Raw genomic sequence first — 27,783 nt, forward strand, 5'->3', positions numbered from 1 at the left:
GATTTTACTAGAAATGCAACTTTATTAAGGTACGAGTTGCTGAATCACCAAAAAAAACTGTCAATTGTCAATCATCAATCTTCTCTGGTAGAAATCGAAGTCATTGATATTTATCTAAAATTAAAATTCAAAAAACGTAAGAAATAAAATAAAAATTTATATTCATGTTAATTGTATTGAATATTGTTCTAAAAAAATGACCTGATACCTTTCTTTCAATATTAAAAATATTATTCCACATACTCAACTTTTTCCTAAAGTAATTATTATTCAATTTTTTTCACGATTTTTTCGGATATCTTGATAACAAGCCTACAATTTCAAAGTTCTAAGCGGTTTTGAACAACAAGACCTTTTAGATTTTTGTCTTTCAACCGTTCCTCGTTGATTCCATCCTGTTTCAAAATGAAATCTGTTTTAGTCACGTTGTTGAGTTATTGGCGAAATAAATAAGATTTCTCACATTCATTTTCTCGAGAACTGTAAATAGGCCTAAAGGCGGCAATCTTAATGTCAATCCTAAGTTTAATTTCAATTTTGTTGAATTGCAATGTAGGTACTAAAAGGCCGCGTCATTTACACTGTGCTGCATTCGAAACCTTATGGTTCGGAGGTATTTTTTTTTCACATAATTCAGTTCTGTAACAGATTTCCATCCCGGATTTTTTTTCGGTTGAAGTTCTCTAGGAGTGTCAATTTTACACGTATGCCCAAAATCCCTGTATTTTTTCAAGGAATTTCCCATTACATTGGTGACGCAGACCGGTAGAATATCAACAAAGCGCCGCCCGTGATGATTGGTAAACGTTTTTGCTTCACTTTTTGAATTTGTTTTTTGAAGTTTTTTTTTTTATTAAAGTGTATTTTTAAGACCTCATAACATCCAAAACCTTTCATATCAACCAGCTAGACTTGGTGATATATGCAGAGAGCGAGAACCCCGTCAGCGAGAGCGGAGCGAAGAGTGCCCTACGCAAGTGCGATGTCTGCCCTCTGCAGGGCAATCAAGGCGAGCAAAATGCACGTTTCAGGCAACTCTGCGAGGACGCCAACGACAACCCCTGAGGCGACGCTTACAGAATCGTTATGGCCAAGAAGCGGGGCGGAGGTGTGCCGCAAGAAACAAACTGCGCGAAATCGTCAACGAGCTGCTCTCACAGCACGAGGAAGCCACACGGCCGAGGGTCCCATATGACTGGGATACGCATGAAAAGGAGCAGATTACGCTGGAGGAACTGCGCGACATTGCTAAGTCCCTCCAGTTGGAAAAAGCTCCGGGTCCGGATGGCATCTCTAACGTAGCAGTTGAGGCCGCGCTCATGGAACGTCCTGAAATGTTACGGTCATCACTGCAACAATATGTTGATGAGAGGGTCTTCCCAGACGTGTGGAAGCGGCAGCGATTGGTGCTCCTGCCAAAACTAGGTACGCCACCAGGTGACCCATGAGCTTATCGCCCGATATATCTCCTGGATACTGCTGGAAAAATGCTAGAGAAAGTGGTCCAGAGCAGGACACAGCTCTACACCAAAGTTGCGAACGGTCTACCCGATAAACAGTTTGGTTTGGTCATCGAAGAGGCAGACGAAGCCAGTCTGAAGAAGTGGAGAGGAGACCGGTTTTGCGCAGTGGTCACCCTTGACGTGAAGAACGCCTTCAACAGCGTCAGTTGGGCAGTGATTGCGTCGTCGCTCATTTGTATGAGGATTAAGGCATATATCTGTAGGATGGTGGAGTATCACTTTTGTAATCACCAACTACAATATATGACCAGTGAGGGAATGGAAACAGTGAGTGTCTCGGCAGGGGTTCCACAAGGATCGATACTTGGCCCGGTATTGTGGAACATCGTTTACGATGAACTGCTGAGACGCAATCTCAGCACGGGAGTGAGATTTGTGGGATTCGCCGACGACGTGGTTCTCCTGGCATCGGGCTCATCAACAGGAGAGATCCAGCTACTCGCCACAGTAGCGATTGAGAAGGTGGAAAGTTGAAGAGCTCGCATTTGGCTCGCCACAAGACCACTAACCAACCTGATTTCAGCACAATCAGGGACGATTGCAGTTGGACCATGCGCAATCGATTCCAAGCGTGCGATCAAGTACCTGGGGGTGATGATCGACGACCGGTTGAGTTTTACGGCCCACGTCGACTACGCCTGCAAAAGAGCGGCATGTCGAACAACTCTGCGATCCGCTGCAGCAGAAGGATGGTCCTGACGAGTGTGATCTCGTCCTTGAGGGGGCAGTGTATACTGCAAGAGCTGCTGATCATATGGCGGGGATCATGTCCACCTCGGTCTTGCTAGAGGAAGATATCCTCTGTTACCGGCACAGGCACAGGCTCATGCCCGATGTGCGGAAACATGCCAGAGAGGCCTCGATGTCCAGCTTCCAGTACCAGTGGAACAGCTCAGAACGCGGCCGATGGATCCTTCACTTGATCCCTAACGGATTTCGGATGGATCGGAGACATAAAGAGATGGATTTCTGCATGACGCATTTTTTGACTGGTCACGGATGCTTCATGCACCACCATCGGTTTAGACACCTGGCCTCGCCATTCTGCCCAACCTGCGGTGACACAGTTGAGACACTAAAGCACGTAGTGTTCAACTGTCCGAGGTTCGAAGGGGTACGCGCTAACATGCTTGCCGCATGCGGACCAGACACGACAGCCGAAGCGCGTGGTCAGCAATAGGTTCACCCGGATCATGACTGCCCAGCAGATGAGTTGGAACCAGCACCAGTCCGCGACCGGTGTAGGGTGACTCCTTCGTCGGGGAGCATCTGAGTAGTGTGCTTTTGATCCTGGCAGTTGTGTAGGATACCTCCACCGTCGTGGAGTATCCGAGTAGAACGCGGTCCCTACGACGGAAGCTGCGGGGATAAAACTTTACCTTCTTCGCAGTCGAACTTCTAAGAGAAGAGTATTCACGTTGTGGCTTCACGTCGTCGGCGGCTGAGTCACTCGGGTTGGTGTAGGATGACGTCTTCGCCGGGAATCATCCGAGTAGTTTCGCCAAGCCCCGGACGTGTGCTGTGATAGGCCAAGCTTTCGAGTCGTTAGAGGAGAGATCATGGTCTCTAGCTGTTGTCTCGAACAGAGGCGGAGCGCACGATAGTCGTGGAGACCAAGCGAGCCTCGAGTTACGAGTAAAGGTCGGACCTCGAGCCGCTAGAGAAGAGGTCCTTGATCTTGAATCGTAACAAGAGGTGGACTTTATGGCCTAGGGGTACATAGTATCTAGAGTCGACCAATTGAGTCACCTATAGACTCAGAGTAGCATACTGGGGAGACGCGGTGGCTGGCCGTGCCTTGGAATACAAAGGATTTACCACCTGGGTGATCAACTAATAAAAAAAAACACCAACCAAATAGGGAATTCTTTGGTAGAGGTCTGCCAACTTATCAATTTGGCAGACCTCTAGTGCAGGGGTGAGCAACCTTTTGAACCAACGGGCCAATGTAAATTTGAAATCTAGTCAGCGCGGCGGGCCGCACTTAAAATGATATTTTTCTTTTAATAATTAGCAGACCTTCACATAATTTTATATAACTACAATTTTTTGGCGCAAACAAATCTAAAAAAGGAAAGATAAATCGAACTCACGTTTTTAAACAGAAATTCAACACGGCTTTTTGAATACCCGATATTGAAAAGGTACATCGCTAAATCTTTGTCATTTTTATGTTCTCTCAATTTTTTAATAGTACTTCTTGGTGAACATTCGTTCTTACAACATTCTTGTTAAAACCGATGATATTGTTCGTCATCACTTCCATTAAAAAATCTCCTGGAGCTTACCACAGTGTTAACTAAGAGTGTGAAAAATATATATTTAAAGAAATCACTGTATTTTTAGCGTTGAACGTTGAATTGCTAATTGACTTTCTGTGATTTTTTTCCACAACTGAAACTTATCCTCAAAGCCTAGATTTTTTTTTCTAGAAACGGTAAAAACCCCGTTTTTCAAATTGAAGATCATTGCATTGAGATGTTGAGCAAGGTTGTTGAAATCACAGAATCTTTTTAATATTATTTAGATATCATTGGAATAGGATTTCTTAAGCTGTATAATAACTTTGGCAATGTGGAATGTGAGTTATAAGTGCAATAACTCAATTTAACGATGTTTGTGATAAATTTTTTTCAAATTTCTGAAAAAAAGCATCACAGACAATCGTTAAAGACTTTTTTGGTCAAATCACAAAATTTCAAATACCTATCTCTTGATTTTATCAAGAACTAAAATTTTTTTCGCTTTGATGCCGTTTGCTTCATGTGGAAAAAATCTTAAATCGTTCACTCAGGCCTTATTATTAAACTTTCTTAATTTTTGTTAATATTCAGAAACAGAAAAACATATCACAAGTTTTTGGTTTCAATTTTTTTTTTCGTTGTTATTTGAATGCTTACAGAACAAGTCTTTTTGTCGAATTGGATAGAATTATTCAAAAAAAAAAAATTTGCTAAGCATATTTTTTATCAAACAACTTTAAACGAAAATAATTACTTCACTAACGAACTTCGAAATTGCTTTGATCATAAGTTTCCGATTTTTTTTCTGCTCTTCCGACTCACTTTAATGGATTTTGCTTTTCAAAGTGGTAGAAGTTAAACAATAAGGAAAAATGTATCTGAATAAAAAAAAACTTCAATATTATACTATGCTTATAAACTATATTGCATTCATGCCTTGAACAGAATACAATAAATGCTAAAAATGCCAGAAAAAAGCCTAAAAATCTGAATGATTGTGGGGTAACTGCAAATAAGTGCATATTAGATCAATGCATTTAAATTTTCCTAACAATCCATTGTAGAAAAAAGTAAGGGTATAAAAATTTGAAAAAAGCTTCGCGGGCCGCACAAAAAGGTCTCGCGGGCCACATGCGGCCCGCGGGATGTTTCGTGGTCTAAAAAAAATAAAATAATTTCGTTGGTTAGAAATTCCAATTTCACTATGTTCAAGTAAACGGTAAATCTATTTGGCCACGAATCCCGAATATTGTGTCAACTCATCTTATAAATAATCCTGAGACAACTGGCAGAAGTAGCGGTTTTCGGTGTAATACTAGCGAAAACTAAACACAACTTTTCAACTGTTTTTTTCCAAAACGAACAAAGTCAGCAGCATGACCTTTTCTTATAAGAATTTGAGAAATAAAATACTCGAAACCGATTTAAAGCATCTACTTAGATTTTACGTGAAATTCATGAGGCAATTATGTTGAAGTAAAGTAGTTACTACGATAGCTCACTTGAAACACTGTGGTTACTACAAGATTCACGTAGAATCGATTTGATGCAACCAAATGTTAGTTTATGTGAAAAATCCTGTAAAAATTATTTCTAAATTAGGCTGGAACAAATATCAATTTCTTCTTTTGTCACCCCCCCCTTCGAAATTTTCAAAAACCCGAAGGGGGAAATAAATAAAGTTTGAAGTATTAAATGTAAATTTCGAAATAAAAATTCAAGAATCCAAAAGATTACAAGACGAAAAAAACAAATTTTGGAAGATGGAAGTTATTCCACCTTTTGTATTCTTGATTTTGTAGAATTTTTCGATAAAAATTACATGTTTTTTAGGTTTTGTGCAATGATATTCTATGCAACTGTGTTGCATACAAGCTTTCGTGCAATTTATTCCAATTTATTTGTTTTTCGCATTATTTTTTATTGTCCCCCCCCTCGCGATGTTCCAACTCCGAGTGACAAAAGAAGAATTTGAAATTTGTTCCGGCCTTATTTTGGGTGTATAAAAGAGCTATAAGGCAACTGGTTTTATAAGGCTTTTAAACGGTCTTGTAGACTTTTACAAAAATTGATAATTGCTTGGGTCTTGTATGAAATATGGCATGATTAAGTTCTGTATGTATAGTGAAAAAATAAAATTACTCGAGGTTATAAAAAGATCCCTTCCACCTTGTGGGGATTCGACCTCGACCAGATGAAGATCTAGAACTGCAACTGCAATGTATCAAATCAAAGTTGAAGGATTCCGGTTATCAGGCCACTCTCTGAAGAGGAGAGTAGAAGCCGCCTGCCTGAAGAAGCAACAACGAAGCTCCAAAATAGATGCGCACATGCTGTCATGTTTATCAACAATCAACAATCCTCTACTACTTATTTAGTACCTACTCGCTTCGTCAGAAGAAGAACTTTCCTCGTCTGAGGAATTATCTCCCGTATCAAAGTGCAAAAACGTGATCTAGTTTTTGTTTTCGCTGGAAGGCTACAAATTCTTGAACCACACGACCTAATCATCTGTTTACCAACAAAGTCGGAAATCACTGCTTGTTGCTTACGCTGTGTGGCGTTTCGGTAATTTAAAAGTTCTGAGGAAATTATCTACAATTATTCTGAATCAGATGGTGATGTTGAATGATTTGTTATTAAGATTAAGCTGTGGTAGTCCGTATGGTTGAAATAATTTTTACTTCCGTATTTTTGCACTCGTATAATACCATCTCAAACATTGTATTCTTAAAAATGAATTAAATATATTTGCAGTAATTCAGTAATGCAGGTTTGATTCAAATTCCGTTTTCAGTGAATTAGTTCAACGGGAATAATTTTGCGGAAAGTATTGTATAAAAATAGAAACCGACCGTTCAGTGGGTTGGGTATAGTTATCCTCCTTTTAGATTGGAGTGAACGCAGCATGCAAAGTAATCATGTTAAGAGATTGTTTTCTCTCCTACCTACTACTATGTAGCATTTAATTGAGGTTTCTCGAGGAGAGTGGTTGGTTAATTGCCCATACCTAGACTCCTAATGAAGCTAGGCTCGTTCTTCAATACATTTCAGCTGATGCAATAACTCTCCAGTGTGCTATCAGTCATCGCTGATCAGCAGCGCCAGTCTCACCTTTAAGTGTCGCACTTAAGTAGTCTGTCCAATAATAGAATGAAAAGGTGTCATGCTTAGCCTTGTTCATAGCTTGTCATTTTTTTAAATAGAAAACCGAAGTGGAATAGGTGAACTTTTAAAAGTTTCAATCAATTAAATTAGAAACTTTTAGTTTGAGTTTTTTTTTCTTCCAAAAATTAACAACGCCCTAGTCCATCTGCATTTATGATAAACGCGCGCAGAGTGATGGCACCAAATCAACCACCTATCACTCAGCAGAAGCAGTTTTTAATAGCATATACACCGCAATCAATCTATCTGACGACATTAACGACATTATCGAGAGGCCTCTATGCAGTTTTTTTTCTGCAGAACCGGCTTCAACCAGTTGATAATGACGCAAGTATGCCACATGCAGAATCACCTCCCTCCTTTCGAGCATAATTTACTGCAAGAGTTCTAGTTTATCAAGATTGATATCTACTGCTGCAACTTGAAACTATGTTGAATAATGCTCTAGTTTTAAGTACGAAGTTTGGAAGTCGTCAAAAATTTAGTACATATAATGATGGCAAGAACAAAATTGATAAACGTGAAAGTGATACACTTAATTTACGTTATAAAACTCCAATCAGTTTTGACACATTAAAAACATTTGTTGTAGATTTGAGACGGAATGTCGAAGCTTCGAAAAGCGTCTACGGGCCGTTATCAAAGAGTTATAACAAACAAAATTATTCCGATGAGGTTTTGATAAAATCTCGAACTTTTCAGCGAATACCACTCATCATAGTTTGGACACCCTATTCGCTGACCTCATCTGTTCCACCATCTCTTCATCTTTGTTACATCCCGAGTCGTCGTACCATTCTTCTTCATCTTTTACTTGACAATTCCCCAATATTTTTCGATAGGGCGGAAGTTAGGGCAGTTGGGTCCTTTTCGACAAAATCCACCCCGTTGTCTCGATACCACTGTAGTAAATACCTCTTTGCTGTAGTGGCAGCTTGCCAAATCTGTCCAAAACTATACTGGTCCTTTGTGAGATCTAATGTATGGGAGAATACGTTTTCTCAGGCACTCCTCCTTGTACATCTTGGATTCCATGGTCTAGTTCGTCACAAAAACCGGGGTTTTTTATCCGCTGCTGATACCTTGCCAGATCAAACACTTCTTGCAAACTTATCAGCAAAAGCGAATTCGAACTTGCCGGGGGCATCACCCCGACCAGTGCACTGACTTTATAAAATTTTTGGCCAGGAAGCCGCCCAAAATCCATCTTCACGTACGTTTCGTCATTCATGAGGATGTATCTGTCGTACTTCGTTAGAACCTTGTTGTATAATGTCCGGGCACGTCCTTTGGCAACTACATTCTGCTTTAATGTCCGGTTTGGTTGCTTACTGGCCCGATAAGATCGTATTCGGCGTTGAATTTCTTGGCGATGCCATAGTCCGACTGCCCTGGGTTTACCTTGATCGTTCTCAACACCTTCAAATGCAGTTTCCGTTCCTTATTTCTTCTATGAAGCTTGGTATGAACCTGCCGATCTATAGTATGCATCTCACGGAAACGTTTGAGAACGCTGCACACGGTCGATTTGACAATTTTCAACGATTTTAGCGATTTTTGAACCTGACCATGTCGGATATTTGACGTAGGCGTCCAAAATTAATTTTCGTTTCGCGGCTTTCATCACGTGTAACTATTTTGAAAGAAAACAAATCGTAATGAAATTTTCAACACTGATAAAGGAAACATTCCAAAACAAAGTACTGTCAAAAGATTCCAGATCCGACCACTAGGAGCGCTGTGGTATAATATAAAAAGCTCCTCCGTTGATATAGTTCGTTTCAAATGTTTTGGAAATTCCGAAAGCACACAGAAATCTCCAAGAAACTTGTTGTGCAGTGTAAAATATCGATCAGTTTTCTGTGGCCAGTTGGCTTAACTTCATGGTTCTAAGGTTGATGTCATGCTGAGGCGACAAGCATCGCTTTGCGTTCTAGGTTCCAATAAGAAAGCAATGCGACGCATTGGTATGTCATGCTGGCGCGCCATGGTGCTTTCAAAATTCACTAGAAATCATCACTTCTCTACATTGGATAATGCTTGGAATCGTCTCCTTTCTTTCGACGGCGAGCTCGAAAGATAGGAGCCCCTCTCGAGGACTGTTGGGATACCATCGAGACAGCCATCAACAGTGCTGCGGAGAACGTCATCGGTTATGTGGAGCGAACTCGACGGAACGACTGGTTCGACGAGGAGTGTAGGAGGGTGATGGACGAAGAGAATGCCGCGCGGGCGGCAGTAGTGCAAAGAGGCACCCGTCGAAATGTGGAAAATCACCGACAGCGGAAGGGGCAGCGAGTCCGAATTTTCCAGGAGAAAAAGCGCCGCCTGGAGGAGGAGGAGCTCGCAAGGAGTTCCCAAGAAACACGAAAGTTCTATCAGAAACTCAACGCATCCCGCAAAGGCTTCGTGTCGCAAGCCGAAATGTGCCGGGATAAGGACGGGGGCATCCTGACGAACAATCGTGAGGTGATCAAATGGTGGAAGCAGCACTTCGATGAACACATGAACGGTGCACATGCAGGAGATCAAGAAGGTGGGGGAAGGTACATCGCCGGCGTAGCCAATGACTTAGAGGAGCTACTCCCAACGATGAGTGAAGTTAAGGAAGCCATTCGCCAGCTGAATAGAAACAAGTCGGCTGGGAAGGATGGTAACGCAGCTGAACTCATCAAAATGGGCCGGGACAAGTTGGCCGATTGCCTACACCGGTTGATAGTCCGGATCTGGGAACAGCTACCGGAGGAGTGAAAGGAGGGAGTAATATGCCCCATCTACAAGAAGGGCGACAAATTGGACTGTGAGAACTATCGAACGATCACTGTCCTCAATGCCGCCTACAAAGTATTATCCCGAATCCTGCTCCGCCGCCTAACGCCACAAGCAAACAGATTCGTGGGAAGTCACCAGGCCGGCTTCATGGAGGAACGGTCTAGGACGAACCAGATATTCACATTACGGCAAATGTATGTATGTATGTATAATCCATCCAACGACCCCCTGAGCTGGCAGGTATGTTATGCAAAAGAGCCAATCTTAATCTATTTGATTAACATTGTCCAATCGCGGGTGCTGGTGGTGTTAGCTCTATTGAAATTCCAGTAACCCATTTCAGAACGGCAGCTGCACATCCCGAGGCTACTTTCATTGCCAATAAGCCCCGCCCAATCATAGCTGCAAAACCAATTAGGTCATGTAATTATGATTAGATTTTCCACCTTTTATTGTTGACATATCCAGATACAAATTAAATATAATTGTCTAACTATATAGAATTGGCACCCTAATATGTCCAATAAAAGATAGACACGTATTTAGTTTAGTATTCATTGATGATTTTCATTCTGTTATTGATTGATCTTAAGATAAGAAAAAATATTGAAAGAATAATTTACGAAGAAAATACGTGAGTGCTGATCAGACCTGAGTGCTGATTCACATTACGGCAAATCCTCCAAAAATGCCGGGAACACCAAGTCCCTACGCACCATCTATTCATCGACTTCAAAGACCGTACGACACGATCGACTGTAACGAGCTATGGAAAATCATGGACGAGAACGGTTTTTCCGGGAAGCTGATCAGACTGATCAAGGCGACGATGGATGGAACGCAGTGCTGTGTGCGGATTTCGGGTGAACTGTCGAGTTCATTCGAATCGCGCAGGGGGCTTCGACAAGTGATGGTCTATCCTGCATGATGTTCAACGTGGCGCTAGAAGGTGTTATTCGACGAGCGGTGGACGAAATGCGGGGCACGATTTTCAACAGATCCAGTCAACTTATCTGCTTTGCCGATGACATTGATATAGTCGGCAGATCATCTGCGGCGGTGGAAGACATCTACCGCAAACTGAAACGCGAAGCAGGAAGGATTGGGTTGATGATTAATACGTCCAAGACGGTATACATGCTGGCCTGCGGATCCGAGACCGACCGAACCCGCTTGTCCAGTAGTAACAAGGTCACGATCGTCGGCGACGAGCTGGAGATAGTCGAAGACTTTGTCTATCGCGGCTCACTGGTGACCGCAGACAATGACACCAGCCGTGAGATCCGCAGGCGAATTATCTGCGGAAGTCGTGCCTACTATGGACTCCACAAGCAACTGCGGTCGAGAAGACTTAACCCTCGCACGAAGTGTAACCTGTATATGACGCTCATTTGACCGGTTGTTCTCTACGGGCACGAGACATGAATATTGCTCGAGGAAGACCTGCGTACACTCGGAGTATTCGAGCGACGAGTGTTAAGAACAATCTATGGCGGCGTACAGGAGAACGGAGTGTGGAGGCGAAGGATGAACCACGAGTTCGCGCGACTCTACGGCGAACCCAGTATCCAGAAGGTGGTGAAGGCTGGCCGGATACGCAGGGCGGGACATGTTGCGAGAATGCCGGACGACTGTCCTGCAAAACAGGTGTTCGCTACGAATCCGGTAGGAACAAGACGAGCGGGGGCGCAACGAGCGCGGTGGTTAGACCAAGTGGAGCGTGATCTGGCGATCGTGAGGTGCCCGAGATATTGAAGAACGGTTGCCATGGACCGAGTGAATTATAGGAATTATGTTCGTCAAGTTATGTCGTGAGGCGATATACTGTGTAAATAAATAATCGCGTGATCGTATTGCACATCAACGCGCTGCTTGTCGCCTTAGCATGACATCAGCCTAAATTTTAAACGCTACACAACTTAGATTTAGACGACTCAATGATAAGTTCAGAAAGTCTCTCATCATCAGGTCCGTGACACTTATTGATTCAACTTCCAAAATCTAAGGATTTGGTTGGGCTATAGTACTGTAGCGTACCTACATAGATTAAAGCAACTTTAATCCTTTTAACCTATAAAATCTGGTGTGGCTAATTGGTCGAAAATTAGTCTCTGTTTGCGATATGGGTCAAATAGCTAGTGAAACAAGTTTTTTATTTCTTCGAGCTTGCCAACTAGTTTTTAAGTGTTTTATGTTGTTTGTAGTTGTTTAACTGATCACATCTATGCAGAAAATTTTTTGAAAATTTACTCCAATAATGGCACCTTCTCCTGAAATGGGCTTGATTCGGCTTAACTGTGAAAAATTAAAACTTTATTTCAAATTGTCTATTCCTTATCAGCATATTTAAATGGAATGTTAAAAGCTATAGAAGAAAAAACAGGTGGTTGTCGTAAGAAATGTTCAATAAACAAGTGTACCTAAAATTTAGGTCCTAAATAGAGAGTGGGAAAAGTTAAAGAGTGTAAGTTCAAGAATGAGTTAACGTGAACAAACAAAACTTGACTACACGAATAGAAAAGGAAAAGATGAACTGAATTATTCGAAAATTGCGAATTAATCGCTGACGTAAATATAGCAAAAATTAGAAAACAACTGATATAGTTTAAGGGTAGTCCAAAATAGGTCCAGAGGGTGGTAGAAAATAGAAACCTGGTGGTCCAAAATACCAACCATAGTTATGATTAAAGAAACGAGATTATGGGCTTAAATCTTAATACATTGCCACAAACAACGATATGTTTCGATAGAAAAAGCCTTGATCTTCGTAATGAACGGATAAAGCAGTCAAAAATTGTAACATGTACTTTTTTATATCCGAAAATAGCATAGCCACTTCCCAAAGCGGTCCAAAATAGATCCGTTACACTATACATCACTAGCTTAAAGTTGTGGAAGGATGGATATTGTAAATATAGAGAAATAAAAAGTTTTTAACCATGATCGATTTCTTTTCATTCTCAAAATGACGAAAAACATTTTTGTAATAGATATGTTGTAGAATTTTTAGGAACAAAAAATAGATTCAAAGAACGAATGCTTTTGAATTGAAACACAAATACCGTTGGAGTAAAGGTTAATTTAATCAAACTAAATTAAAAGGCTTTTGAATCAAACGCATTTTATTATTTAAAATAAAATAAAATGTTTGGATTCGAAGGAATTTTTATTTGTCTCAAAATCAAAGGAAATTTTCTTTTGTTTTTGAGGCACTTTCTTATATATACGTACATATATTTATAAATTAAAGCTGCCAGATTGCCCTGTTTTATCCGAGTTTGCCCGGATATTTGATACAATATTATTCGACATATACAATATACACAGTGCGGTGATCCCATTGAGCCGATGAATAAAAGTCGTTAAAAGTTTTCATTCGATAAAATATTTGTTTAAATGTTCAATTATTCAAAGTACGCCACCAAAGAGTGCTATGAAGGTTTTGTCTCAATTTAGATTTTTTAACCCTAAAAATCCATGGGGCTTATTTATTCTGCGACTCGAGTGACGCGACCCACGAAATTTCACGTCTTCTTCCTGACTGCATAAAATGCTTCAGAAAAGAAATTTGTGTATCGATGAGCTCTGAAGATCAATAACAGCTCATCCGAACGAAAATTTTGAGGCTAGAGAGGCTATTTAAGCCAGCAAAACGATATGAAATTTCGTAAGTCACGTCACTCGAGTCGCAGAATAAGCCCCCAAGTCTCACAAACCCATATTTTGAAGATTTTCAATCTTTCTTATGAAAGATCAGTAGTATCTGTAAAATATTTGTTTTCGTGAAAGAATATGTTTGCTACTGATAATGTAACACATAGAAAGTAACTGAATACAACAATTTCCTTTTCAAGCGAATGTGAAATTCACGGGAAATTGGCCAAATCTAAGGAAAAAATATTTTAAAATTCAAACCACAAAGCTTCATATAATTTGTGTGTGTGAACCTAAGGTTTTATCATCTTCCGCCGAAAATGAATCGCCAATGAAGTCTGTACCAAAGCCACTTTTTAAAGTGGAAACATTTTTTATCTTAGTTAACCATCAAAAGTACAGCTCCTACCAAAAAACGATCAGTTCAATTCCAAATGTTTCTATTTTATATGCTTTTGTATTAGAATTGAATATCTTACGCAGCTGTTTTAAACAATATTAAAAATTATCGGAATCTGATTTAAAAATGTCATTAATAAAAAAATTAATAAAAAAATATATTCGAGGGAACCACGAAAAAACATGTATGGCTCCAGAGAGGATCGAACTCACGACCTTCGCGTTATTAGCACGACGCTCTAACCAACTGAGCTATGGAGCCACTTGTTGGGTTGCCCTTTCTCTACCCGCATGGAGCAGTATCATACACTAACGATCTCTATTATCTTCTTCCCAAGACACCCAAAAGATTTCCTTTATCGTTTTTGGATTATTAATGAACGATTATACTAATCGTTTTTTCATGAAATGGAATCGTTTAGACACAAATAACGATACAGGGAACGGGTTGTTAAGTAAATAAACGATTCAATTTTTTGCTTTTTTCTTTTCCAAAACGGACGTGACCTGAGTAGTACGATACGTGTAATCTTTACTTAATGATATTTTTTGGGCAATGTGACGATAGAAGGCATCGTTTAGTAATATTTAAAAGATAAAAAAACCATCTAGGCAGGACGATTCGGGGTATCCTTGGTAATAAATAGGAATATAAATAAATTCGATAGTAAAAATGTAAAATATAAGTTTTATTTTATTTTATTATAATTAAAATAGTCATTTTATAGTAGTTACAAACATATTTCCTATAATAACTTAAAAATCCTATATAAAGTTTTCAACTCTTATCTTAACTTCTTATTCTTTTAAGCAGATGCATCTGGCAGCGACTCAATGTCTGACATTCATCGAAAAGTGATTAAAGCTTTTAGTATGCTGGATTTTGCCTGGTATACTAGCCGAACTCTCAACACGCAGGTTATGTCATAGTCTCCATTAATAAATCGGCGCAAAAGAAGTAACGCACATTTGCGCTTGCCTCTACAAATGAAGTGCACGATCTCAAACCGCCCAACGTGCTTTTCAAATGTTATTTCCGGCGGTGATCATTTTTTTTCAAAATTCCTCGCCAAGATAATGAAATTAATCTTTGACAACGTTGCACCAGATGAGGCCTCACGTTAGTGGATCATTAAATGATTGTCTTCTCTGTTACCTGAAAAATATAAAACAAATAGGAAAAAAATCACAATTTTAACACTAGAAGTATGTGAATCCATAAGACCTGTAGTATGTGTGATGTTGGGTAGTAGCTGCTTTTAAGCTGTTTTAGCAGAGAAAGGTTTCATAGGAGAACAACCGAGGATTGATCATAAGTTAAATTAAAATCAATATAAATAATAATAAAATTTAATTGTGATTTTGTTTATTTACTGTAAACCCTCTTAACGTTATATGACAATTGCCACCTATCTTACCGAAATCACAAATATTTATCAATATTTGTGATTTCGGAGCTATCTGAAGTTTAAATTTAAGAATTAAAATAAAATTTAAAAAAACTTATTTTTCAGTTAGAATTTCGATGTTAGTTAGTTTTTAGTACAACCGTGATTGTTTTCTGAAAAATAGTAATTAGTTCTTCGTTCAACGATTTTCCCTATACATGAGGTGTAGGATAATATGTCTGTGTGATGATTGAAATGACCACAAAATTTGAACATCTGATTCGAAAACATTTTAGGTGAAATTATTGTTGTTTAAAAACAACATTTTTACCGGTTTAAAAAAATAATTTCATCCAAACCACTTGGTTGAATATACTGTTAAAAATTCAATAAAAAGATTCATCTTCCAGGGGTCTAATCTGTAGCACTCTGTAGTTAAATTAAAAGCAATAATTTTTATATCGAATTTTGTTGATCATACAAGATAACCAATTGAATCTTAAGTATAGAGTCGTGAATAAATCAAAAGTCGAAAAACGACTTTTATCTAAATAACACACTTTTTTATTTTTCGTGTTTCATCAGCTGGAAATTGGCAAGGCGTTTCGGCATAAGGAAAACAGTAACGTTTCCATTAGTTGAATGTAATATTTTGCGAACTTTTAAATATTGTTTTCCTATGTTGAAGTTCTAATAATTGAAAATTTTATGATATACTTACATCCCTCTACAGCACCTTGTACCGCGATTTGTTGATAATATGATGTGAAGAGGCTTGCAGCTTAAGCAGCTCTTCCTTGATTAGTCGCGTAATTTCCTGCTTCGCCTTGGTCACCGCCAGCTCGTTGCAACTCTCGATGGCCAGATAAAATTTACGTTCGCCTTCAGGTGGGCTCTTACCTGGAGGCACATAAGTACCGCGCACCGTGAGACCAGCCTCGGAGTATTCCGAAATTTGAGCCAGCGCTTCCTGAAAGCAGAAACAAATTTAGATTAAAAGATTCATCGGGAGAAAACTTAAAAAGTCTACCTTTGACGTGACTTTCCATCGAGCTTGCTGGGGGAAATCGTTGATTTCCAGCTCTTCCTCGTACTTTCGGAAGACCGTTTCGTTTGATTCAGGGGCCGGTTCTTCTTCGTCCTTGGGTTGATAATTCAGTTTGTTATTCAATTTTGCTGCCAGCTGTTCAGCGACAGTCTTGGCCGTAATAAGCTGCTGAGTATTGCCACCTTTGAGAATAGCTTCTGCAGCTTGCTGAGTTGCGCCTTTGGCTTCCAATCCGAAATTTTTCTGCATATTGATTCGAGAAGCCAGCCTTTTGGCCAATTCCAACTTGTCTGAGTTAGTCGTGGTTGGTACTGGGGCTGCAATCGTTTGCGTTATAACTGGGGCTTCTACTTCCTTAACAATTCGCTTGGTAGCAAACATGCTCTCGATGTGCTGATCAATATCCTGTTCTAGGTCATCCTCATCATCTGAATCCTGCAGACCCAATGCTGCCTTCTGTAACTTTTTACGTTCGTTGACAGCAGCAGCCTCTTGTTCATCGAATTTGAACCCTTTGCCACTGAAACCACCCCCTGTGTGGACGGTTTTGCCCTCGGCTTCTTGAGCCGTCTTGTACGTTTCCCAGAGAATTCGCAAATCGTCTGGAATGGTGCCGCCTGAAAGCTCTAATGCCCTTACAATTTCACCGGCAAACCGCCCCTGATCATGTGTTAGGAATGTCCATGCGAATCCCTTGTTCCCAGCTCGACCTGTTCGTCCGCATCTAAAATAACAAAACTAATCCTTAAATTTTTCATTTCAATAAATGTGTTTCTATCATGTACCAGTGAACGTAATCCTCGTAATGATTGGGACAGTCATAGTTAACCACGAGAATGAGTTGCTTCACATCCAAACCTCTTGCTGCCACCGAAGTCGCAATAAGCAGTTTGACACGACCCTGCTTAAAATCAATGATAGTCGAGTCACGATCAAATTGATCAATGCCACCGTGTAAACTCATGCAGGGATAGGAAGCTTTCATCAGGTCCTTCAGTAAAATATCAGCATTTTCCTGTTTATCGACGAATACTATGATGCTACCAAGTTCTTGGTATAAACCGAGCAGTTCCAGCAGTTTGAAGAACTTGGCGTCTTCTTCTAAAACAACAACATGCTGTTCAACGTCTTTACAAACTACAGAGCGACCTCCGACCTGAATTTCAATAGGCTTCTGGAGAATTCGCCTTGCTAGTGCCTCCATTTGCCGTGGAAATGTTGCACTGAACATAACGGTTTGTCGATCAGGTCGAACGTTGTCAATGATTCTCATTACTTGAGGTTCAAAACCCATGTCAAACATGCGATCTGCTTCGTCCAACACTACGTAGGTGACCCGTCGAAGATTTGTCACCCGACCAGAATTGGCTGCCAACATATCAATCATTCGACCTGGAGTACAAACTATGATTTCTGCGCCCCGCTTCAGTTCTGCAATCTGTTCAGATATTCCAGTACCTCCGTAAACACAAACTGATTTCGATGCCTTTGTTCCAATCGATAGAGATCCTCCGAACCAGTGGCATCCGGAACTGCATAACCTTAAAAAACAAAATAAATTTTCAATAACATTTATAATTAATACTAACCTTACAACTCCTACCGCCACCAAAAGGTAACTCCGGGATATTCCACAGTGCCGATGAACCCGATTCCTTTTCCACGAGGATTCCGGTCTTCCGCGAGGTAACATTTTTTGTTCCCTGCGATTCCCGCTCTTGTTTTTTGTTGACTGGCAGTGAAGACACACGATACACTCGGATGCACCAAAATTGGGTTAATTTTTAAGATTATTACCCGTATCTTTCAATAATATTTTTATATCGTTTTAAGCGAAGACGCATAAAAAACGCAAAAGATTGTTGAAAATTAGAAGATACTAGAACGATTACACGAATAGTTACCATACATGTAATCAGAACAGAATAATATTAAAGATTAAGTGTATGATATTTGATCATGCGGGTAACAACTTATTTTTCTTTCAAAATTTTCACAGCACACCACTGTATATTACCACCGACAACCGAAAGTAGCTAGAAGCGTAAATAAACATAAGCCGCGCTGAGGAACATAACGTTCAACTGAGTCGATTTTATTACTTTTGCTGGTTGAATTTCTTCTAAGTGGTCATTTTTAGAACTGTTTTGAAGAAGATTTCAGCACATCAGAGTTACACTATATGGTCTAGAGATCATAAAAAGGCTGAACCTTATTTTCCCAATCGACTCAGCCGAGTAATTAATAAGAGTAGTTAGTAATGGTGCCGAAAAACGACGCCGCTTAAGATAAGACGCAAAGGAATTAATCACGTGCAAAAACAGTGGCCTGCAAACGCTTTCAGCCAACAGCGATATAGGCCTGAGAAGTAAACACGTTGATTTCGTTGAGAGCCGTTGGAAAATCGAAGGTGGTGATATAGGGGCAACAAAGTTAGCTGAAAATAAACCTAGCCGTCTATTATTGGACCTTTTTTCCGATCAGTGATGAGCTGCCTCCTGTCCTGCCTGGTAGCGAGTAATCAATGAAGGTTGCAAATCGTCATCTTCGAACGGGATGCGGTAAAACAAGATACTTAGATCTTTCATACGTGTCTATCAATAGGTTTCAGAGAGATGGGCTTGTATGCAGACTTGCCCTTCATCATCGCTAAACTAGACACCTCTTTAATTACCAATCCAATATCGGAAAGATGCCTAATTATGGTGCATAAAACGGTCATCGATCGCCCTTTCGGTGCGAGCACTCTCGATGTTCTGTGGCAGTGCATTCCGATCCACCATTACCTACCTACTGGATCATTTCAGTTGATTAACCTGTGTATATCGAACACCATTCTTTAAGCGAGATGTGATTCAAGATCAAGGACGAAACTACTTACTGATTCCCAAATGAAAATATGAGCCAAGTAATGAATTCCCTGCTATCTATCCGAACTAATAGACAGTCCCGCACGGGAATGTTTACAAAAGGTTGCGTAAAAATGATCTAAATTGTATAAGATCTTTCATTTTTACGTGCCTGTGTGCGAGATATCGTATACAATTATAAGATAACACAGTGAATCTCTTATTGTTCGATCGTGTACCACACAGTACTGCCGTGATATGACGAAGTGACGTATATCCATTTTTTTCGATTTTGACTTTTTGACGCTATTGTGTGCGTTTTCCTATGAGCTATCAAATGCTTTCAACAAATCTAGGAAATATCAAACAGTTTTTGAGAAAATCGATAAAAACGAATCGCCAAAATTGCGATTTATACGCCGAAGTGACGTATATCCATGCGTTGTTGAAACTAATACAGAACAATTTCAATAACCCGTATAATTTACAGGCGACATTCCTCAGATTTGAAAAAAAAAATCATATTTTAACATGACAATCGGTTACGAATAAAATAAAAAAGTCACACTCCCCCCCCCCCCCCCCCCCCTCCCCCTTTCCTCAGAATAAAGGGTTCTCAAACAAAGAAGTTGTCGATCCTTTTTGATAAATTAAATTTGAATGCAAACGTCGACATCTACATTAATTAAAAAAAATCGAGAAATTATTTAACATTTGTAGAACAAAACTAATTGTTCATTAATTTTGCGATGTTTCTGTTATAAAGAAATTTGTTTGTGTGGTCATTTGTTTGTGGTAAGTTTGTTTGTCAAGCAACAATATTGTTTTTTTTTAAAGCTGGGCACTCGAGTTTTATTAACGAGAAGAATTCTGGTTTCAAAAATGAGATAATGTTTAAAAAATTCAAATATTTATTTAGTAATAAAATCATAAAAAAAAACAATAGTTATAAATTAGAATTCTTCCAGAAACTTTTTTCTTCGAGCTTTTCCCAAAAATCTTTCTTATTATCTGGCATTAGTGGACAAAGTTTCTTTATAATCGTTTTTTTTCTTTCAACCTCTATTCCTCTATTTTCATTTCTAAAGTGAAGCGAAGTTGAAGGTCAAAGTCCGGGCGCGATACTTCCTTGAGTTGTTTCACCGTAAATAATGAAAATCGCTTCCAATCTCCTCCTTTAAAGCACGATTTATAATGAAACGAAAACGATCTTCTGACGAATTTCACCTCTTTGATTTCGGCCAATTTTGGTCACTGAGCACCTTTCTTAAAAACGGATTGCTTCAATTTAAAGCTGCTTGTGAAAAAATCTCCATAGCTCATGGGAACTACTACAACTTCTGACGCTGTTTCCACAACAACGCTGTTAGACAACTGTATAGACGGATGTACGGATATATACGGATGACTGATTTTCCTGACATTATTTCTAAAATCTAAAATCATAGACCTCACAAAACCCCCGAGTATGCATTTTCGTCTCAAAAATATGCAAGATTTGATACCTGAATCTATTGTTTACCCCGCCTAATTTACATACAGTTGCGTTCAAAAAAGAATGAAATAGCTTGAAGCTGCGCACCCACTACAATCTTTGACAAGCTGCCATTTCTCTCTCGGTTGATATTTTTTTTATGAAAATTTCACACGATCTAGTTCAACTATCCTACTAACACTCTACGAAATTTGAAGTCTTTACAATGACTGGAAACAAAGATACAGCTATTCCCGTTACAAAGGGAAATTTGAAATTGCTTCACTAAATGTGCTGTATCTTTGAAAATTTTCATTGAAAAATCTTTAAATTTGGTCCAATGAACCTCATTTTCTACCCGGCACCATTTTTGATCACGTTCTTTGATTTTGACGAAACTTGACCTGGTACTAGATCAAACATTTTTACATCTTTGGACCAAATTTCATGATTTTCCAATGAAAATTGTCAAAGATACAGCATATTTAATGAAGCAATTCCAAATTTCCCTTTTTTACGGGAATAGCTGTATCTTTGTTTCCAGTCATTGTAAAGACTTCAAATTTCGTAGAGCGTTAATTAGATAGTTGAACTAAATTGTGTGAAAATTTCATGAAAAAATATCAACCGAGAGAGAAATGGCAGCTTGTCAAAGTTGGAAGTGGGTACGCCGCTTCGCGCAAATTCATTCTTTTTTGAACGCAACTGTATGTCAATTTTCATCTGAATCCAATGTAAAACATTATGAAACATCTACAAATCTGACATTTTCCTTCATTCCTGGTAATAATTAGCACCCACTTATACCGAATTTCAGTTCTCTAGGTCTTTCTTAACGCTAAAACTAGGGCTGAGAGGGCAATTGAGGTCAAATAAAAAAACTCACAAACGAACAAAGGGAAATTGTTTTTTATGTACAAAGAAATACATACCTTGAGAAGTTTCTCCGACAGCATCACTAAAATTTTCTTCCTCACTCGAATACAATTTAAGAAGATCCAACGCACTGGCCATTTTAACTAAGAACGAAATTTGTTCCAACTGCACGAAAAGACTAAGGATAAACGTCACTCCGACGGAGAATCGTCTAATCAAAACAAACGTTTATACGCCGAACTGACGTATATCCATTTGAAGTAATTATATGAATTTTACGCAAAATAAAGAGTTGTGTTTCAAAAGGCTGCATTTGTCATCTATCTATGCATAAATTCTACAGATCACATTTTATGAAAAGTCTCAGATTAACGAATAAAGAGGAAAAAGAGAAAATCGCTTTTATTCGCTCAAAACGAAAATGGTTTATACGTCACTTCGGCGTAACACGGCAGAGTAGGGGAAAGTGTTTCTAAATGTGCATATTCGGTAATATGCGCATACAGCCGATTGACGAAATGGCTGATAGTAATCGAAATCCCAAATTTCAGTTTTGACGTATACTGCCGCTATTCGCAAGACTGTCCCATATGCATTTTCGTCATTTTTCAGTTTATCTCAAAAATCGTTCAAATACAGTTAGTTCTTCAATTTAGACTAAAAACATTCATAACTTTGTTCTCAACATATATGAAAAAAATACCAAGTCATGTCTGTCCCATATGAAATATACCCGCAAAGCTGTCCCATATGTCTATTTATACAGAATGCTTTAAAATTGCTCCTCTAATTTACGTTAATTTAACAAATATTCATACAATGTGTGCGACAAAATAAGCATTCATTGAAATAGCGAAAGATAAACTAGATAAAACAGTACAGTAAAGTTAAAAATAACAATCTTCATAATTTTTACAAGCTAAGTTTAGCCTAATGGGTAAATTCCATCAAACTGTTTTTTTTTTAAATTTCGCATGAAGCTTATTGAATCGTTCTTTGTAAAACATGGAAAATAGTCAGCTACAAAGCCATATTTTTTTTTGTTTTTGTCATGCTGTTACTTGCTGCTTGGACTTTCATAAAATCTATGAACAAAAATACGCGTACCTGGTAGCACACGCTTAAGTCATATTGAATTGATTTTTCTTATCAAATATTTGCAGCCAAGATATTTTGCTGTTTTTTATTCAGCATTAATTTAATGAGAAGGTATTTATAGTCTTTCTAAAAAGATAATCGACCGAAAAACTTTCCAAAATATGATGGTACAGGTTTTTTATTCATGGAAAGTTGTTATTCATTTTATTTTAGACCCAGTCAATTCTTACGATAAACTTTCTTTATCTTTGACTCTCTTATTTAACATGTCATAAACATCATTTCAAACTTATTTTTATCAGTAAACTACCAGTAAAGTGAATAATACAGCGCAGATAGAGAGAATCAAATGATCAACTGACAAAAGAAAAGCCAAATATGGGACAGCTACTCCGCATCAACAACTTCCAAATCAAAAACACATTAGACGAAATTCTACAACAATTATCTTAATATCTGTGAAGAAAGAAGTTGAAAAGGTAAAGTTTCAACCGAGAAATCCACGAAAGTTTATAAAAATCTTTAAAGCCGTTTTTCTCGGTTCGTTGTTTTTGCATATGGGACAGACTTGCCGGCAGCGGCAGTATACTTAACATCAGTTTCTACCATTTTCAATTAAATTTTACGAAAATATTGCAAATTGAATTGAAATCTAGCTGAAAACATAAATATGCGCCCGCCCGATTTCGAAAATCGACTATTTTGACAACTTTTATTATAAAATCATTTTCTCAAACACTGTAAGAGATTTTAACAGAAAATTTGTTCCAGCGTATATATAACAGATGTCCGCTCATGTGCGTATAGTTTTCAGACTCCTCTCTATTGGAATATGGGAGAGAATGAGTATTCTCCTTAGTATGCGCATTTAGCCCGCTTCTCCCCTAATCAAAGTCGAAGAAAAAAAAATCGAAAAAAAGCCTGCTTCGGAATAAAGGATGTAGGTAGATTAACTCATGCTCAAAAAGAAATTCACTTAGTGCCTAAGGAAGCTGAAGATAGAAGCGTCATACAGGTTTGTTACAAATAGGGCCGTAGGAAGAACTCGGTCAGGGATGGGAGGCTAGAGCTGTTATTTTGAATTCACGTGTTTTTTGACATAAAGAATAAACCGTATTTCAACAATTAGAATGCTCATTATTTTCCTTTCTAAGTTCTAGTGCATAAACTAGGGGGCGTATATGTAGTAGTCTTTATTGAAACAGTTTTCCATTTGCTATGCAAAATATGGAAATTACAAATGAAGCCTGAAATACTGTGGAAAATTTTAAAAGGAATTTTCAAATAGGAAGCAATTTTTTCCATTTTTAAAGAATATTCATTACAGAAATTAATTCTTAATTTTTTATTCAGGAAGATTCATAATTCAAAACCCCATTCCCTATAAAAATTTTGATTCAAATTGAATAAAAATATTTTGTACAAACAACAACTTAAAAAATCTGACAATGAATTGTAGATTTTATTTCTAAAAGTCACAATGAAATCAGAAACTAAAATTCATCGTTTCTTAATATGATTCTCAACTTTTTCTTAATACTGGATCTTATTTCTTGACTCTGATTTCCATATAAATAAGAAACCTGATTACGGAAATAAACTTGAGATATTTTTAACAGATTTTAAAATACAGACCCCGTTTGATTTTGGCGTATGCGCAAAAATCGAACGGTTTTTTTTTCTAAATAACATTACTCAGCATTTTCCGCATTTACAGGACTAATATAATTAGATTCTTTAATGTTAATCGAATATAACAAAAATGATAAATTTAATAAAAATTGCATAAAGTTTGAGTAACGACAAAAATAATCTTTTTTTTTATTAAATTCAAAGCAAATACGTCTTCTGAGCCGATGTCTGCGAGTTCGAGCCCAAGAGTAAACATCGAACACTGTTGTACCGGATGAGTTTTTCAATAACTTTCCGCCAACTGCAACGTTGATATAAAGTCGCGAATGCCATAAATACGGTAAAACGACTACAATCGAAACAACAACAAAAAACAAATACGAACAAAAGACTAAAAACGACAAAAATAACTAAAAAACTAATTAAAATGACAAAAATTATATATAGGACAAAAATAACCAACATTATAAACAAAATTAAAAAAGTATTGAATGAATCTAAAACATAAAAAAATAAATTAAAAAATGATTAGCTCAATTATACTAGTTTTAAGGTAAAAAAAGGAACATTCTTTTTTAAACTGCTTAAAACTAATATAATTGAGCCAACTAAATAAGTTTAATGCAATTTTTATGTTCTATGTTAATTTTGATTAATTTAAAATATATAAAAACGGATTTCTGACTGTCTGTCTATTCCCTTTAGACTCGGAAACTACTAACCCGATTTACTTGAAACTTGGCAGGTAGGTGCTTCTAAGGCCTGGGAAGGTTCCTATTATTTTTTAAAAATTTGTTTGTTGTTTTATTTATCCTTGCAATTTGAGATACAATCTCATAAAATACTGCAATTGGTTTTTACTGGGATTTTTAATTCACAAACTCTCGAACTAAATTAGGTACCTACTTTCATCTTTTCCTAATCTAACCTGGCTAAACACACTCCACATACCAATGTTGATAACCATTTTGATTTCATCAGGTAATTGGTTGGACAATGCCTCGTACAAGCAGTGTGCCATTGTAGTGGAAAGTAAAGTTATGGTTTGAGATCCCTCCCTCTTACTGGAACGGAGGAGGGAGTCTCTCGAATAAAAGACAAATGTTGGCATATCTCGAAACTTGATCATGCAAATGAAACCAAATTTGGCACGGGAAGGTATATAAAGTCAAGAAATGTTTTTATGAATATTTGGAACCCCCCCCTCCTTCCAATGAGCAAATAGAAAGGGGGAAGGGGCTAGCTCACAATTTTTTACAAAACTCGAGAACTAATCGAGCAAATGGAACCAAATTAGTCAAGGGAGGGTATTGATACACGAGAAATATTTTAATGATTAGTTCAGACTCCTCTCTTTTTTCAGTGCAAGTAGAAGAAGGGGGAAGAGGGCGTCCAGGGCGTGAGAACTATTCGAGCAAATGGAACAAAATTTGGCTTGGAAGGGCATTTGGGTACGCGAAATAGTTCCATGAATATTTGGTGCCCCTCCTTCCTTCCAGTGAGGAAAAAAAGTGGAGAGGGGGCTCTTACAAACTTTTCAGCATAACTACTCAATAAAATGGAACGAAATTTAGCTTTGGAAGGTATTTGAATACCAGAAATGTTTCTATGATATTTTGAAAACCATCCGTTCTTTCAGAGAAATTTTTATTCGCAAAACTCGAGAACTAATAGAGCACATGGGAAAAAATAGCATGAGAGGGCATTTGGATACGAGAAACGGTTAAATGCTTAGACTGCTGAGACTCCATTTTCCTTCAATTGGGGATAACGTTAAGGAAGAGGAAAGCTCCCATACAATTGTTTTGCATAAACCAAGAACTTATCTCTCAAATGGAACCAAATATTATATAGGAACACTCATGCAATTGAGCAAATGGAACAGAATTTTGAATGGTAGTGTATTTGAATGCATGGAATGTTTCTATGATTATTTGAGACCCAAAACTTGAGCGGGAAAGGGGGTCACTAATTTTTTTTTTTAATATTTCGGTTAATAATCGAGAAAATGGAACCATATTTTCATGAAAGCATATTTGTGTACGGGAAATGTTTCTCAGATGGCTTGAGATGTTCTTCTACTTCCATAGGGGAGATATAAAGTGGAAAGAAGGTCACCCATTTTTCGAATAACATTAGAACATATCGAGAATGAAACCATACATGGCATGGGATCGTATTTGTATACAAGACATGTTTTTTTCTGATGGTTACCCTTTACAAAATTTATAGGTACTAATTGGAAATAAATCGAGAATATGAGACCAAATTTGACAAAGAAGGGTAATAAGAGCCAAATGTGGCCCGTGACGCAAACCTGTTACTAAAAATGTTTCTTTAATAGCTTGCTATCTCTACATTGGAAAGGGACATAAAGGATTTCATATATTTAAAAAAAATGTTGAAGTAATTAATAAACTTATATAAACCAAAAAAAATCAGAGCCATAAAAAGGATTAAAACCATGGTGAAAAAACAATTTTAATTATGTTTTAAAAATAGGAAAATAGTTGCTGCTTATTTTTAAGGATCATCTAAATGATTTTGGAATTCAATTTAAAATGTTGTGCAAATCAATGAAAAGTCAAATAAGGGACCGCTCCAAAATTACTTAATGCAATTTTCGTGATTTTTCGAAGCCCCCTTCCCACTACGTAAAACATTCTTATCAGATGTTTTTCCAAAATTTAAAAAGCGTAGGGTCTTTTATCCCTCGTCCCCCCCCCCCTCCTCCTAAAGGCGGTTACGTAATATTTTTATAGTATAGTGATAAATATTTGGAGGGACCATTCAAATATTACGTAACGCGTTAAGGGGGGGGGGGGGTATAGCAGTTTGTTACGGTCAGTGGATTCTGGATAGAAAATCTGAAACGAATGTGCTACGGGTGGGGGCATTGAAAATGATCGAAAATTGCGTTACGTTATATTTGAACGGTTTCAAGTGTAGCAAAGCACACCGGGTCAGCTTAAAATAAAGATAAAAAGTTGACAAAAAAGACCTTTTCATTGGATGTGCAAAAAACGAATGGTTATGCACGCATGTTGCAAAATCGAACGGGGTCTGAACTGTAAAAAATTGACGATAAATGTCATAAATGATTATATTGTCATTCTATTCTGGTTTATTCTAACAAGTAAAAAAATAATGAGAAGAAATATTTCGATTTTGACAATACACAGTATTCGGGTGGGTTGCCAATATCAAAAGGTGTCTGTGTTCTTTTTCAATGTGAATTCTTCATCCGAATATCAAAAATAAGTTTTGAATCTGAATTTTAAATTTTGAATTATTTGAGACACCACTCTTCTTTCCGTCAGTACACAGAGAGGGAAAATTGATCTCAACACAACTTCGGGGGCATTAATTAAGAATAATTCAAGCGAATAGAATCAAATTTGGCATGAAAAAGTATTTGAATATGTTTCTTTTAATGATCCTCCTTGCAGTTGCATAGGTTAAGAACTTATCAACTAATGGAATCAAATGTGATATGAGAATGTTTTTGGATACGAAAAATAAGGACGCGAAAGGGGGAGGGCTACCATACAAGTTTTTTTTTGTATAAATCGATAAGCAAAAGTGACCATATTTTATACGCTAACCATGTGCCATATTTTATTACCATATTTTATACGCTAACAGCGTAAGGATAATTT

At 37.9% G+C, this 27,783-nt stretch overlaps 1 non-coding gene and 1 pseudogene across 1 annotated transcript; both read right to left on the reverse strand.

The window, feature by feature from the left end:
• Positions 1–13,947: 13,947 nt before the first annotated feature.
• Trnai-aau (transfer RNA isoleucine (anticodon AAU)) lies at positions 13,948–14,021 on the reverse strand. Its single transcript has one exon. It is a non-coding gene; the product is annotated as a tRNA-Ile (tRNA).
• Positions 14,022–14,823: 802 nt separating this feature from the next.
• LOC129742273 (probable ATP-dependent RNA helicase DDX46) lies at positions 14,824–25,145 on the reverse strand (annotated as a pseudogene).
• Positions 25,146–27,783: the final 2,638 nt, after the last annotated feature.

This window comes from Uranotaenia lowii, chromosome 2, assembly GCF_029784155.1.
Source record: "Uranotaenia lowii strain MFRU-FL chromosome 2, ASM2978415v1, whole genome shotgun sequence".
NCBI lineage: Eukaryota > Metazoa > Arthropoda > Insecta > Diptera > Culicidae > Uranotaenia > Uranotaenia lowii.